The sequence below is a fragment of the Phyllostomus hastatus genome, unplaced genomic scaffold (genome assembly GCF_019186645.2).
Source record: "Phyllostomus hastatus isolate PE091 unplaced genomic scaffold, TTU_PhHast_1.1 phas_contig_86, whole genome shotgun sequence".
NCBI classification, from domain to species: Eukaryota; Metazoa; Chordata; class Mammalia; order Chiroptera; family Phyllostomidae; genus Phyllostomus; species Phyllostomus hastatus.
This window is the reverse complement of record NW_025333977.1, coordinates 17113064-17128312: the sequence shown is the minus strand read 5'-3', so window position 1 is coordinate 17128312 and position 15249 is coordinate 17113064.

Sequence of the window (15249 nt, the reverse complement as noted above, 5' to 3'; positions counted from 1 at the left end):
ACTTAAAACTGAATAATATATTAGCTTGTCAGTGACAATAAAAGTGTTAACAAATTCAACCATGTAAATTTGAAGATCTAACTGCCTTTATTAAGATTTATGAATCTGGCAGTATCCCATCTAAAAACTGTAAGTGCTGAAAGGTTGAAGGAAATGTAAAGTGTTTATAGGAAGAAGGGCACAACAAGGGAGTTATCAACAACAACAACAACATCATCAACAATGACAAAAAGATTTATTTTTAGACCAGAACATCTTCTGGGGTGGGGGGTGGCAAAGGTTTTTATCATCAGATTGCCTCTTCTTTATGTATGGGGTACAGAGGGCCCAACAGCAGATTACCTAATTGATGCGGACCAGAAAATTCCACGCTGGTTCCTTAAGATTCTTTCTGGAAGAGGTTGAAACAGCAATTAGTTCAGATATTAAATCTAGGTTTGAAATCATGGGCTTTAGCACAATCAATGCCATTTTGGGCCTGCAGTTTTCTCTTTAACAAAAAGATTTTGAATACTTTTTTTTTAAGTTTCTAGTGTTAGTGGCTTTTTAAAAAAGATTTTATTTATTTATTTTTAGAAAGGGAAGGGAGGGAGAGAGAGAGAAACATCAATGTGCAGTTGCTGGGCGCCATGGCCTGCAACCCAGGCATGCGCCCTGACTGAGAATCGAACCTGTGACACTTTGGTTCGCAGTCTGCACTCAATCCACTGAGCTATGCCAGCCAGGATATATTTTGAATACTTTAGTTCTGATTTTCTCTCCCAGTTTAAATGATATTATATCATACAGGAGATATCAATAATTCTCTCCCAATGGTTAAGAATGAGTCACTCCATGATGTGCCTAGAAGAATTTAAATTAGGGATTTGGTCCATGATAAGAGTTAAAAACAGAAATGATATTTTACCCATCTATATGGTAGGGCAGACCAATAATTATTAAACATTTGCTCTCCCTATTATGATTCTTTGAATCCCCAAGGTGCATTACTCATACCTAGCTCAGAATGTCTTATATAATTCAACTTTCCTTTCTGTCTCTGAATCTCTCATGAATATGAGGTTTCTAAAATCTGGTAATTTTCTCTTGTTGATCTGTTTGGTGTTTATTTAATTATTAAACAAACCAAAAAAAGAGAAAGAAACATTGAGTGTAAATGAAAGTCTCTTCTTTTACACATGTAAACATGGTAAATCAATATATGATAAAGATGATAATGAAAAAATTTTGTATTATTGAGAAAAGCAGTTCACTATATAAAATAAAATACAAATGAATGAAAAAGAACACAGCAGCCCCTCATATCCAGAAGCTAGGTCTTGGTGTTCCTAGGAATTGGCTTTTCACTCAGAGCATGATGATGATGTTTTCTTGAAAATAAACAATGTAACAGAATACCAATGTCAAACAGGGCAGTGTGTGTCCACAATGGGTTAAGACAGGAAAGTTGTATCATAACCATACATGGGGACTGTGGAAACTACAAAATCACTGACCTTATTCCTTTCCTCATTAAAGTGAGTGACCACTATATTTTGTTTTGTATTGTTTTGTTTTCATATTACAGCTTCAGCCTCACTTCATTCTTCATAACTGATAGATAAAAGCTGGTATAATACCCAATCATAGCATCGCTCCAGCTTCTTGACAGCACACAATCCAGAGCAAGGATCCAATCTACTTGCATCTCCTTCAAACTCATCTAACATACACCCAAATCTTGTAAGTCTTACATAGGTAACACCCTTTTACTGAGATGCACTAGTATCTTCATACTGAAATGTCTTACTCATTTCTGCAACCTACTACTGTTACAATAGATAGTTAACTAATTATTAATAAGAAAGGGGAGAAAAGGAAATTGGACACTGAGTTTAGAAGTCCCATGTGCTATCCATTGAGCATCAGAGCCAGACATTGAGTTTAATAAACTGGGGAGCATAAGCTTGTTTGCTTCACCAGGAAGCTACAACTTCACACCTCAGGAGATCATAGCATTGCTCCACCAACGGGACTAACTCTCCTCCCTTACTCCCTCCAGTATCAGGCTCTAGGGGATGCAGGAGGTGGTGCTGTCCCCATGGAAACCTGTTGATCTAACGAGAGAATGAACCATCGAAGAGCCTCCAAAAGCTTGGGAAGTTCATTGGTTATTATGAAAAAGTATCTAGTCCATCCTAAACCCAAGCTATTAATCACAGAGGAACACAGAAACTCACATGCTTTCACTCTCTTTCTCTCTCACTTGGTGACATGCACCTGCTTCATTCATTTACACATTGTTTCTTGCTCAGGAGCATGCAACCATACAAGCCCTGCAGCTACTGGGGCCTGTGACAGACTGCATGGGCTCCAAAGCACTATACTTTAACTATGAGGCAGAATCTCTGGAACTTGGTGTTCATTTTGACTTTGCTGAACACACAGTTGAACTTTTTCCATAGTGGGATGGAAGGAGATGGGACATTAAAAACCCAGAAGCTGACTTCCACACAAATAAAACATTTTACCACACTACATTCTCCCAGGCATGGGTTCTTAAAATGCTTTTTTTGTGTGATTCCCATGAAAGAGCCTGATTTCCATGAATGGCAATAGCACATTTAAAAAAAAGGTAAAATTATTTCTTTAACACTGATTTTTATTTCTAGTATTTTCTTCTGTTTCTTTCTCAGAACATCCATATATACTATCTTCACATATATGATCACCTGTTTTTTCATGTTGTCTATTTGTTCTGCTAGTACCTTATGTTTTATATAGTAATTTTAAATTCCTTCTGGTTATTTCAACATTTGTGTCATGTCTGAATCTGATTCTTGCTTTCTTCTTCAGACTATGTCTCTAAATGCTTTTGTCATAATTTGTATTTTTTTATGCTAGAAAGTAGGTCTTTGTTATAGAGACCTCTGTGGAGGTATTTAATAATGGTTCACTCACCCCTCCCTGTGCTGAGACACCAGGAGATCTATCTGTCTTTGACTCTTCACTATGACAACATGGAAAGTTTTGCCAATAAAACACATGACATTGTAGGAGTCCCCTAAGACTGTGAACCCTAGCAGTTTTTCACTCTCATGGGAGTTCACACTCAGCCTCCAGCAAGTCATTAAATTTGCCATTTAGTTTTCCTTTCACTTCATGGCTCCAGTGGTTTCTGCTTCTGGCTGTAACTCTGTGGATTTCCATGTTTCTTCATATTTTCATTTGATGGTTTGCCCTTTGCTTTCAGTTCTCTGATGAGTACAAAAAATCCTCATTGTTTTTCAGTGTGTTCAGCTTCTTTTGTTGTTGTAAGATCAAAAGTGACAATCTCAAGTTGAAGCTAATAGTGGAAGTCACATTTGAATACATATTAAGCACACAGTTCTCTGTCAAGTTCCCTTTTTAAGAGTTTTTTTATACTCTTCAGTTATCCTAAACAATTAAAACAGGTGACTGAAATGAATATTGTGCAAATATATAAATAAGAAATGACAAACTATTTTTCCTTCTTTCTTTTCTATCTTCAGAAAATGAAGACAATATTCAAAATTTGAAGTAAAAACATGATTTAAATTTATTTTACAATCAAAATATTAAAAAATAGGTACAAGTAAAGAAGTATTGTTTTTTCATAGTTCTAATCAAATACTGTGTATAAATTTAATATTAATAAATGACAGTAGCACTTAGCATAACAACTAGTAATCATTGAATAAATAGCAGAGAATGTAGCAAAATAATATTTTCTTGCTAATCTGACTACTTCCAAGAATTTTTAAGTGGGAATATTTGGGGTGCCTCAGAGAGAACAGACTTTCAAATTATTTTAAAAGAACGAAACTTTCTGTAAAACTTGAAATTCATGTTTAGATAAATTAAATAGAGAAATATTATTGAATTTTTAAAGACCAAAATTAAGACCCAGAACCAGTGACCATTATCATGAAAAATATATGTTTTATCATTAAAATATGAAGGTTAAATAAATGTTAACAACTTTCTTTATAATTTGCCATAATTAATTTCAAACACTCATCTCTTCCTGTAATAAATAGTATTTGTGAATATGGAGACCTATTTGAAATAAAAAAATGCACAGATACTTTGGGATTAGATGTTAATATTCAAATAAGGCATTATGGTTTTAATAATCAATATTTAAGACAATACACAAAACAAATATTATATGAATTTATTAACACTTACAGATGATATTGGATTTTATTAGCCCACAACAAGAAGCACATACATTGAAAATAACATCACATAAATAAGCTTTTTTTTCCATCAGTCAAAAATCAATGCTTTCAAAGTCTCCATAATACACAGTAATGACAAGTACTGTAATTGTTGATAATATGTTTTTCTTTTTATTTAAATTTAAAACAAATAGTTTATTATATTTTATATGTTGGTAAACTTTTTTACTAATACTTAATGTTTCATTTTCCTCATAAGGTGTTGTGCACCTCAATAGCTACTCAAAACTATTCACTTAAAAATATTGTTTTTAAGATCCTATTATATGTCAGGCCCTATTATAGATTCAGAATACACAGCAGTAAATTAACAGGTAGAAATTCCTGTACACAGAGCTTACATTCTAATCAGGGATACAGAAATACTGTGTGAGAGAATAATAAACACCAAGAAAAATCATAAATCAAGAAATAAAATTAGGGAATACTGGAAAGGAGTATAACCTCTAGATAGAATGGTATGGAAAGACCTTATTAGAGGTAAACATTTGAATAAATTCCTAAAAAAAAAAAATCTAAGGCATAAGTCACAGCAGACGGAAAGGAGTTCAAAATTCCTGAGGCAGAATGTTCCTGGACTGTTCAGGGTGCTGATAACATACCCTGTGGCTAAACTGGAGAAAAGGAGAGTGTGTAGCAGAAAAAGAGGTCTACAAGGAAAGGGGAACACAGAACTTCTAGAGCAGTGCTGCTTGGTATGTAGACCTCCAGCCTCTATTAGTCCATGAGTATTTGTCACTAGTCACAAGGAAACAGACACAAGAAAGTAAGAATAAGTATTAAGAAACTTAAAAAATATATATAATAGAGTAATACAGAATCTCTGTGTATTAAAATTAATATTTAATTATTTAGGCTTATATATCTTATTTTGTATCTTTCTAATAATTATTTTTTATTTATTTTATGAAATTATTACCCACTATATAGTAAAAATAGGTAAAATGAACAAATAAAAGAATCCTCACAACCAATAGTTTGAGAAGTTCTCTCTAGGGCATTTAAGACATACTGAGGGCATTGACTTTTACTATAAGTGAAATGGAAACAAATGGGACAGCTTTGTTTAAAAGAATAAAATGATTAGATCAGAATTTTTAACAGAATGACTATGCGTGGTAGGTTGAGAATAAACTAGAAGCAGGAGCACGAGTATACCATGAAGAAAACAAGGTTATAGAGTTTTAAAATTTCAGACATTTTAAATGTATAGTCACCAAGACTTGTTGACAGGTTAGACACACTGTGTAAGAGAAAAGAATGAAGAATAAATCTACATTTGGGACTTATGAAAAAGTAGAATACAGTTTCTGTTCTACTAGAAAAAGAAGATAAAGAAGGTGGCAAGATAAAGGCAAAAGGGAAACACGGAGTTCCCCAAAAGGGGTACATTGTTTTTGACGTATTAAGTTTGAGGTGCCTATGAAAGATCCAAGTAGAGATATCTGAGTATAGAGTTGGATTAAGATTCTAGAGTTCAAAAGAGTTTGTGGGGTTTAAGAAATAAATCTGTAAGTCATTGGCATATAAATGGAAAAGGAAGCTATAGGACTTGAAGAACTCACCTACACAGTGATTGAAAATGGAAAGAAAAGATCAAATGGATGAGTCTTGTGTCATGCTTATAGATCAGAAGACAGGAGAAACTTAAAATGGAGTGGGAATGACCAGAGATGAAGAAGAAAAGACTAAATGTATACAGTGCCAAGTGAAGGTAGTATCTGAAGGAGAAGTGAGATAATGGACTTTAAATTCTGTTAGAAAGGAAATGAAGACTAAGTGGGATAAGGTACAATTAAAGGAAGGGTGAGAAAATCAACTGAAGTGTTTTGTCTTCTGCAACCAGGGATTGTTGGTTTGGGGACATACAAAGGAGACTACTGGACAAATAATAATAATCAGGGTTAGCATGCTTGAAGTAGAGATGAAGGAGCTTTGTAAACAATAATTTAGTACGAAGAATATGGTGGTGTGGTCGGGTGGCTGAGATGGGAAAGAGAGTAAGATCATCCGAAGGTAGATTGTTAAAGACTTAAAATGATAAGGAATAAGAACAGTTATCTAAATTAATGTTGAGACAGCCAGTTAATATAACAAGAATTATGCTGAAAGAGATATAAACTGACCTTGAGAGATGTGTTTCAAAAATGAGACCCAAGACTACAACTGCATGTCACATATCTAAATATATCAATATATAATATATTCTCATAGCAATATTTTTTCTGATATTTCTCCTCAAGTGAAATAGAAGAAAAAATAAGCAAATGAGACTACATCAAAATAAAGATGTTGTACAGCAATAGAAACCATAAACAAATAAAAAGACACTCACTGAATGCGAGAACATATTTGCCAATGATACATCTGATGAAAGGTTAATAGACCAAATTTATAAAAAATATATACAATTCAATACCAAGAAAACAAACAATCTAATTTTAAATTGGGCAAAGGACCTAAGTAGACACCTCTCCAAAGAGGACACACAGATGGCCAATGGACTTATAAATAAAAAGATACTCAACGTTGCTAATCATCTGAGAAATACAAATTAAAACCACAATGAGATATCACCTCACACTTTTCAGAATGGTTATCATTAATAAGTCAACAAACAACAAGTGTTGGCAAGGGTGTTAGAAAAGGGAACCCTCATACACTGTTAGTGGGAATGCAGACTGGTGCAGCCACTGTGGAAAATAGTATGGAGTTACCTCAAAAATCGAAAATAGAATTTTTTCATGACCAAGCAATCCCTTCTGGGATATTCCCAGAAGAAACCCAAAACACTAATTTGAAAAAATATACGCAACCCTATGTTCACTGTAGTGTTATTTATGAATGCCAAGATTTGGAAGTAGCACAAGTGCCCATTAATAGATGAGTAGATAAAAAGATGTGATACATTTACACAATGAAGTACTACTCGGCCATAAGAAAGAAGGAAATTCACTGTTTGCAACAGCCTGGATGGACCTGGAGATAATCATGCTAAATGAAATAAGCTATTCAAAGAAAGACAAATACCATATGATTTCACTAATTTGTAAAATCTAACAAAAAAAATTAACAAAAAAAATAGAAACAGACTCATAAATACAGAGAACAGACTGACCACTGTCAAAGGGGCAAAGGTAGGGGGACTAAATTGAAAAAAGATGAGGGAATTATGCAAAAAAAAAAAAAACCTCATGGACAGACGACAGTTTGGTGATTACTGGAGGGAAAAGGGAGTGCGGGGAGGTTGAAGAGGGAGAATGGGTAATAAATGGTAACAGAAGGATATTTGATTCAGAGCAGTGGATACATAGTATAGTGAACAGATGGTGTGCTGTAGGATTATATACTTGAAACATAATTTTATTAACAAATGTCACCCTAAGTTCAATTAAAAATAAGAAAAATAAATAAATAAATATGCATTATTTTACTTTTTTCCCAGCAATTTTAAATTTTGTGGTAGTTCCTTTGAGGTAGAGCTCAGAAATTTGCAATTAAAAATGACCTAGGGTTATGGTGATTAACTTACAGATAAGGAAACCTCTGCCTCAAACACTGTCAAATACTAACCACTAATCCAAACAGACTATAAATTTTGGCAAGTACATTTGTATTTTTTCTTCAAATGTCTAGAAAAATGCCAGCTGTTAAGTCATCTGATCATTGCTCTCTCAAGCAAGTTCCTAAATGTTCCTTTATATTTTTCAGATTAAACTTACAATAAAGTTAGTTTACATTATAAATTGATATGAGTATATAATGTTATAACTTTGAGTTGTTATATAAATAGAACCAATATTTATAAATATATTTATGATACATTTTCATTTTTGAATTTATTTTTAGTTTGTTTATTCTATGTGTTACTTAAAAGATATTTTTAATAATCAACTTCTAAAATTTTCCTTTTGTGTTACTCAAACTTACCAATTTTGCTTTCAACTGTAGTTTTAACTTTTATGCTTTTTCTCCAATTTAAATGCAGTAAAAAAGTAGAGATTAAGATAGCAACCAAAACTTTTCCATCTCTACCCTTTTTATTTTCCACATAATTTATTGGAAATATTATAACAAAATATCAGGAACTATGCAAGAAAATTAGGATAATGTTTCTAAATAACATTTGAACATGGCTTACTCATGAGGCCATAACGGGACCCTTCTAACTCATTGATGGTGGCCTGGCTGAATTCCTACAGAAGAAAGTGTTTTTTTGGGTTTTTTTTTTGTTTTTTTTTGTATTGTTGTTTCATTGAAATACTAAGGCTGAGGAGAAAGTAACCTCTTATGTTGGATAGATAAGGTACTCTAAAAGGAACAAAGCAAAATGTTACATGCAAAAGTTTTAAAAATTACCTAATAAGGCCTAGATCTTTTCTGGAAATTGCAACCATTTGTGGACAGTATGGAAAAAAGGGCTTTTTGGAAAAATGGCTGGATAAGAAACTAGAAAAGGAAATAGGTTTTGAGCATGAACCTTCATGCTCAAAACCTATTGAAGAAACTTGGATTTTTTCCTTCAGTTCAAAGGAAATATTTAACACGTTTAATCAAGGAATATATATGACTTGAATAAACTGGTACAGACACTAAAAAAACAGTATGGAAGCCTCTCAAAAAACTATGAATTGAGTTACCATATGACCCAGCAGCTCCTCTTCTGGGTATCTACCCCCAAAACTTGAAAACATTTATTTGCAATGATAGATGCACCCCTATATATTTATTGTGGCATTATTCATGATGACAAGGATGTGTGAACAACCAAAGTGTCTGTTGCTAGATTAAATAAAGAAGATGTGGTTATATACGATGGAATACTATTAAGACATAAGAAACGATGAAGTACAGCCATTTGTGACATGGATACACCTTGAGAATATCATGCTATGTAAGATATAAAGGTAAAGCAACAAATAAATGAACAAAAAAACAAACAAACATTCATAGAAACAGATACTAGTATAGTGGTTACCAGAGGAAAAGAGGGTGTGAGGTAGTAAATGGTAAAGAGAGTCATAGACAAGGCCTGTCCAGAAAGTATCCATCCAGGCAATATGAAAAAGAGAGACATTTATTGAAGATACAAGATACAAGAAACATTGTACATAGGACAATGATGCCTCATTCCCCTTCAAAGTAGGCACCTTGGGACCTCACACACTTCTCCCAACCACCATCAGATGCCCTTGTATTTTCCTGAATCTTATTGAAGGTCTTTCCTTTCAAAGTTGTAGGACACCTAATCTGGTCTGTAGGGTGATTGAGTCACCTGGGTGATTTGGTGTTTTCCCAAATAACTCTTCAGGAGACATGATACAAGAGCCGGCTAGTTGTCCTGATGAAACTGCCAACCACCAGTTGCTCATAGCTGTGGCCTCTTGAATCATCTGAATAGTTTCCGCAAAGGAATGTTCAAGTTTAACATAAAATTTGATGCAGATTCATTGGTCTATTCAGTCAGTCATTTTGAATGCAATGGTCACATTGTATAAACGTTCACTCAATGGCACTTTCCACCCTCAGTGAAGTGGTCATTGTACATGCATGCACATTCCAGTCCACTCACCTTGGCTGCTAGGTCACGCTGGTGTCATACAAACCATTTCTTTTTATATTAACAATGGTTGGACTTTCCTGGCTAGACTAAATATATGGTGATGGAAGAAAATGTATGTGTGGTGGGCATAAAATGCAGTATACAGATGATGTATCATATAGTTGTACAATCAAAACCTATATAATCTTATTAACCAATATCACCCCAACAAATTTAATTTAAAAAGTAAATAAATAAATAAATAAATAAATAAATAAATAAATAAAATTTTAGTAAACATAACCAGCAATGTTAGGTTCCACATTATCAAGACAGAAAGAGTAATCTTGTCAGTGCCATTGTTCTAGTATTTTAAGGGGAAACAACCTATGGTTTTATAGGTGAAAATGAAAACAGTGATTTTTGTATTTTTATATGCCCTAGTTTCCCTATAATGAATTTTTTGCCAAGATTTTTCAAGTTGCACACAAATACATCAGATTTCCATAGACTAAATGTCACAAATGTTAATAAAGGTCATGGAAAAATTAATGGAACAGAATTCAGTAATAAAGAAAGTTATAATTTTAATTCTTATTACATATTAAAAAACCTGAGGGTAGTATTTTTAATCTTGGGATAACAGAGCATTGGTCATTTCAATTTTTAATCTACACTACATTTTAATGGTTTTTATACTTATTAAATTACATATATGGATGTAGGTGTATGAATATTAATACACAAATTGTATTACATGTATAACAAATACAAATTGTTAGCATGTTATCTATAAGTTAGCTGTTAGTTTTAGGGTAAAAAAATATTTCCAAGTCCATGTCAAAATAGAAATTGACATCATTAATCTGTAACACTTAATGTAACTATTTATGTTGTAATTAATTTCAAAATATTCAATGTTGTTTAAATATTTCTTAGAAGTTCACCTTCCTAGGATAAATATTATATTTAAAGTTTTCAAAAATAACAATTAATCCACAGTGATATTAATATAGCACTACTGTGAGCCTGTAATATGAAAAGAAAAATGTACTTACTAGCAATCAATAATTTGATCCAAAACAAATAAAACATTTTTGGATGAAGATTATCTAGTAAAAGGGCCCTGGCTGGCGTAGCTCAGTGGATAGAGTGCGGGCTGCGAACCAAAGTGTTGCAGGTTCGATTCCCAGCCAGGGTACATGCCTGGGTTGCAGGCCATAACCCCCAGCAACCACACATTGATGTTTCTCTCTCTCTCTGTCTCTATCTCCCTCCCTTCCCTCTCTAAAAATAAATAAATAAAATCTTTAAAAAAATAGTATGGATGCCTAGTTTAAAAAAAAAGATTATCTAGTAAAAGGGAATATGTAAAACAATTTAATATGTTTTTCTAAATGTAATGCATTTCCCCAGTCTATGGGTTCATGTTGTGCTTATATATGAGGAACCTTCAGTTTATAATAAACAAGAGGTATTATAGGTAACCTTGGATGATACTGGCTTATGGTTAGTATTACCTGGACAAAGAGGGGAAATTTTCTACACTATTGGAATTCATGGTCTGACTATCCAGTATTTGTGATACACATCACAAATATTGCTGTCAATGAATCTCTGTTTTTCTCTCTGAACTAATATACTTTCCTACTACCTTAACACATCTCTGTTATGCCCTATGAATTCTGCGTGCATGTGTCTTCTACTTCTTAATACATTCTCCTGTCATTTAAAATGTATTTCCCAGTTTCTGATCCACTAATATATCTGCATTCTTCATGCAGATTTTAGTCACAATTCAACATCAAGTACACAAAATTCCAGATTTCTAACATAATTTACCATCAAATTTCTAACATGCTTTCACTATCATTTTGTTTTGCATCATTTATTCCTGCTATCATCAGCTGTCGCTCATTCAGCAGGTCCATGTTAAATGACTTAGAAATTATTCTGTCCTGCAGTGGCCTATGAAAAGTATCAGCTAACTTTAAAATGAAACTTCTTTGTTGCTATTTATGTTCAATGTTTTCCAGGGGCAAGGGTATTCAGTTTATTTTATTTTTGTATTTTTTACAAACTCAGCATCATATCACCAAGTGTTCATTTTTAATTGTATTTTATTGATTATGCTATTACAGTTGTCCTGATTTCCCCCTTAGCCCCTCCCCTCCAGCACCTCACTCCCTCAGGCAATCCCCCCACCGTTGTTTATGTCCACGGGTCATACGTATAAGTTCTTTGGCTACTCCATTTCCTATACTATATTTTACATTCCTATGGCTATTCTGTAAGTACCTATTTGTACTTCTTAATCCCCTCACCTTTTTGCCCTTTCTCCCACATTTCCTCCCATCTTGTAACCATCAAAACACTCTCTGTACCCATGATTCTGTCTCTGTTTTTCTTGTTCACTTAGTTTATTTTTTAGATTCAATTGTTGATAGGTATGTATTCTTTGCCATTTTATTGTTCATAGTTTTGATTTTTCTTTTTCTGAAAGAAGTCTCTTTACCATTTCATATAATAATGGTTTGGTGATGATGAACTCCTTTAGGTTTTTTCCTGTCTGGGAAGCTCTTTATGTGCCCTTTGATTCTAAATGATACCTTTGCTAGGTAGAGCAATCTTGGCTGTAGGTCCCTGCTTTATATGACTTTGAATATTTTTTTCCAATCCCTTCTAGGCTGCAAAGTTTCTTTTGAGAAATCAGCTGACAGTCTCATGGGAACTCCCCTATAGATGACTAACTTTTTTCCTCTTGCTGCTTTGAAGATTCCCTCTTTATTTTTAGCTTTTGTCATTTTAATTATGATAACATCTTGTTTGCCTACTATCCAAACTATCTTCTTAAGGATGTTTCTACAACTAACAGCCTTGGCAGATAAAGATACTATTTCCCCACGGTAAAAAGCAGAGGGTTTTTTTTTTTTGCTGTCCAGGATAATATTGATAATGTTTCCAGCAAGGACGACAGTTTCCCAGAAATGAGAACAGGCCCATGATAAGACTGGCAGGGTTCTAAACTCGAAGTTTTCCAGCACGACCCGAACTCATCCTCTGACCTGGTTTTCCATCTCCCCTATGGCACTTGAGGGCAATGAGAACCAGTGCAAATGTGCTGCCTGCTGTGCTTTCAGTAATAAAGACTTCTGCCTCTGACTCAGGAGTCTCAAGCGTTCTGCCAGCATCTGTGAATCTGGAGCAGGCGGACTTATGAGGTAAAATTTCACACCCCTCACCTTTCTTGACATTCTTCAGATTAAGTCTTCATAAATCCCAAATGGGAATTTAGCGATTGTAGCACAGACCCACCTCCTGGACTTTAATTTTAATCTTCTTAACAATGTGAGACTGCAGAAAACTTTGTCCTGCTTTTCATTGACTTTCTGTTTAGCTTCTTAACCTCTGGCCCTGAGTATTTTAAGAAATCATCTCATTCTTTGAGGGGAAAATCCTGCTGAGGAGAAGTTCTTCTGTTCTCTCTGGGTTTTGATCCCTCAAGTCCTGCTACCTGAAAATCTCTAAAATCTAATTTTTCTTCTCCCACTATAAACTTTATCTAAATTTCCTTGGCTTCTTTATCTTTTAAATGTAATCTTCTGTCTGAGTTTTGTGGCTTTCACTAATAGGGGAACTTGAGTTAAAGATCTTAGCCTTAGCTATAGTTGATAGGCTTAAGTGATTAATGCGTGTGGAAAATTATTATTCCAAGAACTGGAATACCCAGCCTGCAGGATGCCTGGAGGTCAACTAGCAATTCAATCTTTGTGCCCCAGGGGATCTCCAAATGCCTGAGATGGTATCTGAGCCATTGTGTTGCTGGGAGGGAATTCAGATAAAGAATTGTTGATCAACAAATGAAGTACTAGGAAAATTGCTTCACTGGACTGCAACTCTTACCTCATTAACCTTTTCGCAAATCCCTTACCCACCCTTTCTTCTCCTTATAAAAATGTTTGCTTAAAATGAAACGTTAAAACAATTGTTGAAGATACAAAACCCACCACCTTCTCAGATCACCAGCATCTGAATAAAGTGCCCATAAAGTTTCAATTTTCTTCTCTATTTATTGGCTCAGGTAGTGACAGGCAGCATGAACGCTGACTTTTCTGGTTTTAGTACTCACACAGAATTAAGTACAATCCTTGAGAAAACAAGCTACCCATAAAATACCAGTTCACATTTGTGTGTCTTGTTCTCTACAGGCTCTAGGCTCGAGTCCCCTGTAACTATGAGGAACCTTCTGAACAGGTTTTTTGTTTGCTTGTTTGTTTGTTTGTTGTAACTTTTCCTCTCTTTTTTCTCCTTTTTTTTTCTCACTCCTGCTCATATCATTCTATTCCTATCTTACTGCTTTTCTAGTTTTGGGATAGGCCAGTAAGCCAGGACAAGCAGAATAGGGAAGCTGAGGCAGAATGTTAAACAACCAGTTTACACCCACCTCATAAATCACAAAATCCTACCTTCCCCAGCAAAGGATACTTAAGAAGTAAATGGTTTATCCTCTCCACAAACCAGAGGCAAGTAGCTTACGTCACCCTACTAGGGAGATAGATAACAAAAATCCAATTAATGCCATGTCTGCCAACCACACCCAAGGACAGATGAAATTAAGGGAATAAATCCCATGCTGGAGTATCAGCATAAAGTTGATGAATATTCTATTGAGCTCTTCCCCTAACACCACCCTTAAAATTCTCATCTTTGGAAAGCAGATAAAACTACTCAAAACAAAGAAGATAGTCAGTTCCTTGCACGGAACACACCCAGTCGAATCTCCTTTTTGAGATTTTTTTTTTCTTCTAAACCCTAAGGGTCTCCAGGATACTTTCAAGGAGGGGAACAATGGCAGTGGCTGCTTGTCCCAGGTGAACCTCCTGAACCTTCCTTCCTTTTCTCTAACTTTTCAGTAAGCTGACAGAGCCCCACCTGGGCTCACTTCTAACACATAATAAAGAGCCTGAGCACCTCCACCTAGGGTCTCTCCTGTTGCTTCTTCTATATTAAGCCTTTTCTTTGTTTCACTGTTCTCAGCTTTAATAAACATACTGTCAACATCACATAGACTTGTTTTATGAAATCTTTCCTGCACAAAGTCAGGAGCCCACACACCATAGGCTAGCCCAAGGCAGACCTACTCCAGGCCTGGTTACTGTGCAGTGACAGTTTCACTGTAACAATGGAGAATTGTAGCTCACCCCACTAATATTTAACATTGTTTCTCTAAGTACTAACTGACTAATATATGGCTTGTGGGTGAACAGCATGTTTTTATAAGAATCTTAGGAACTCATTTCAAAAGATCCAGGCTCCAAACTTCAGGTATCCTAGCTCTAGGAGATTGACTGACCTTCAATCATGGAGCCAGAATGTTGTAAAGCCAAGGATGACTAAATCAGGATGATGTACACTGGACCATCACCTGTCTTAACAGAATAGACTGTGCTTATGTAATGTAGA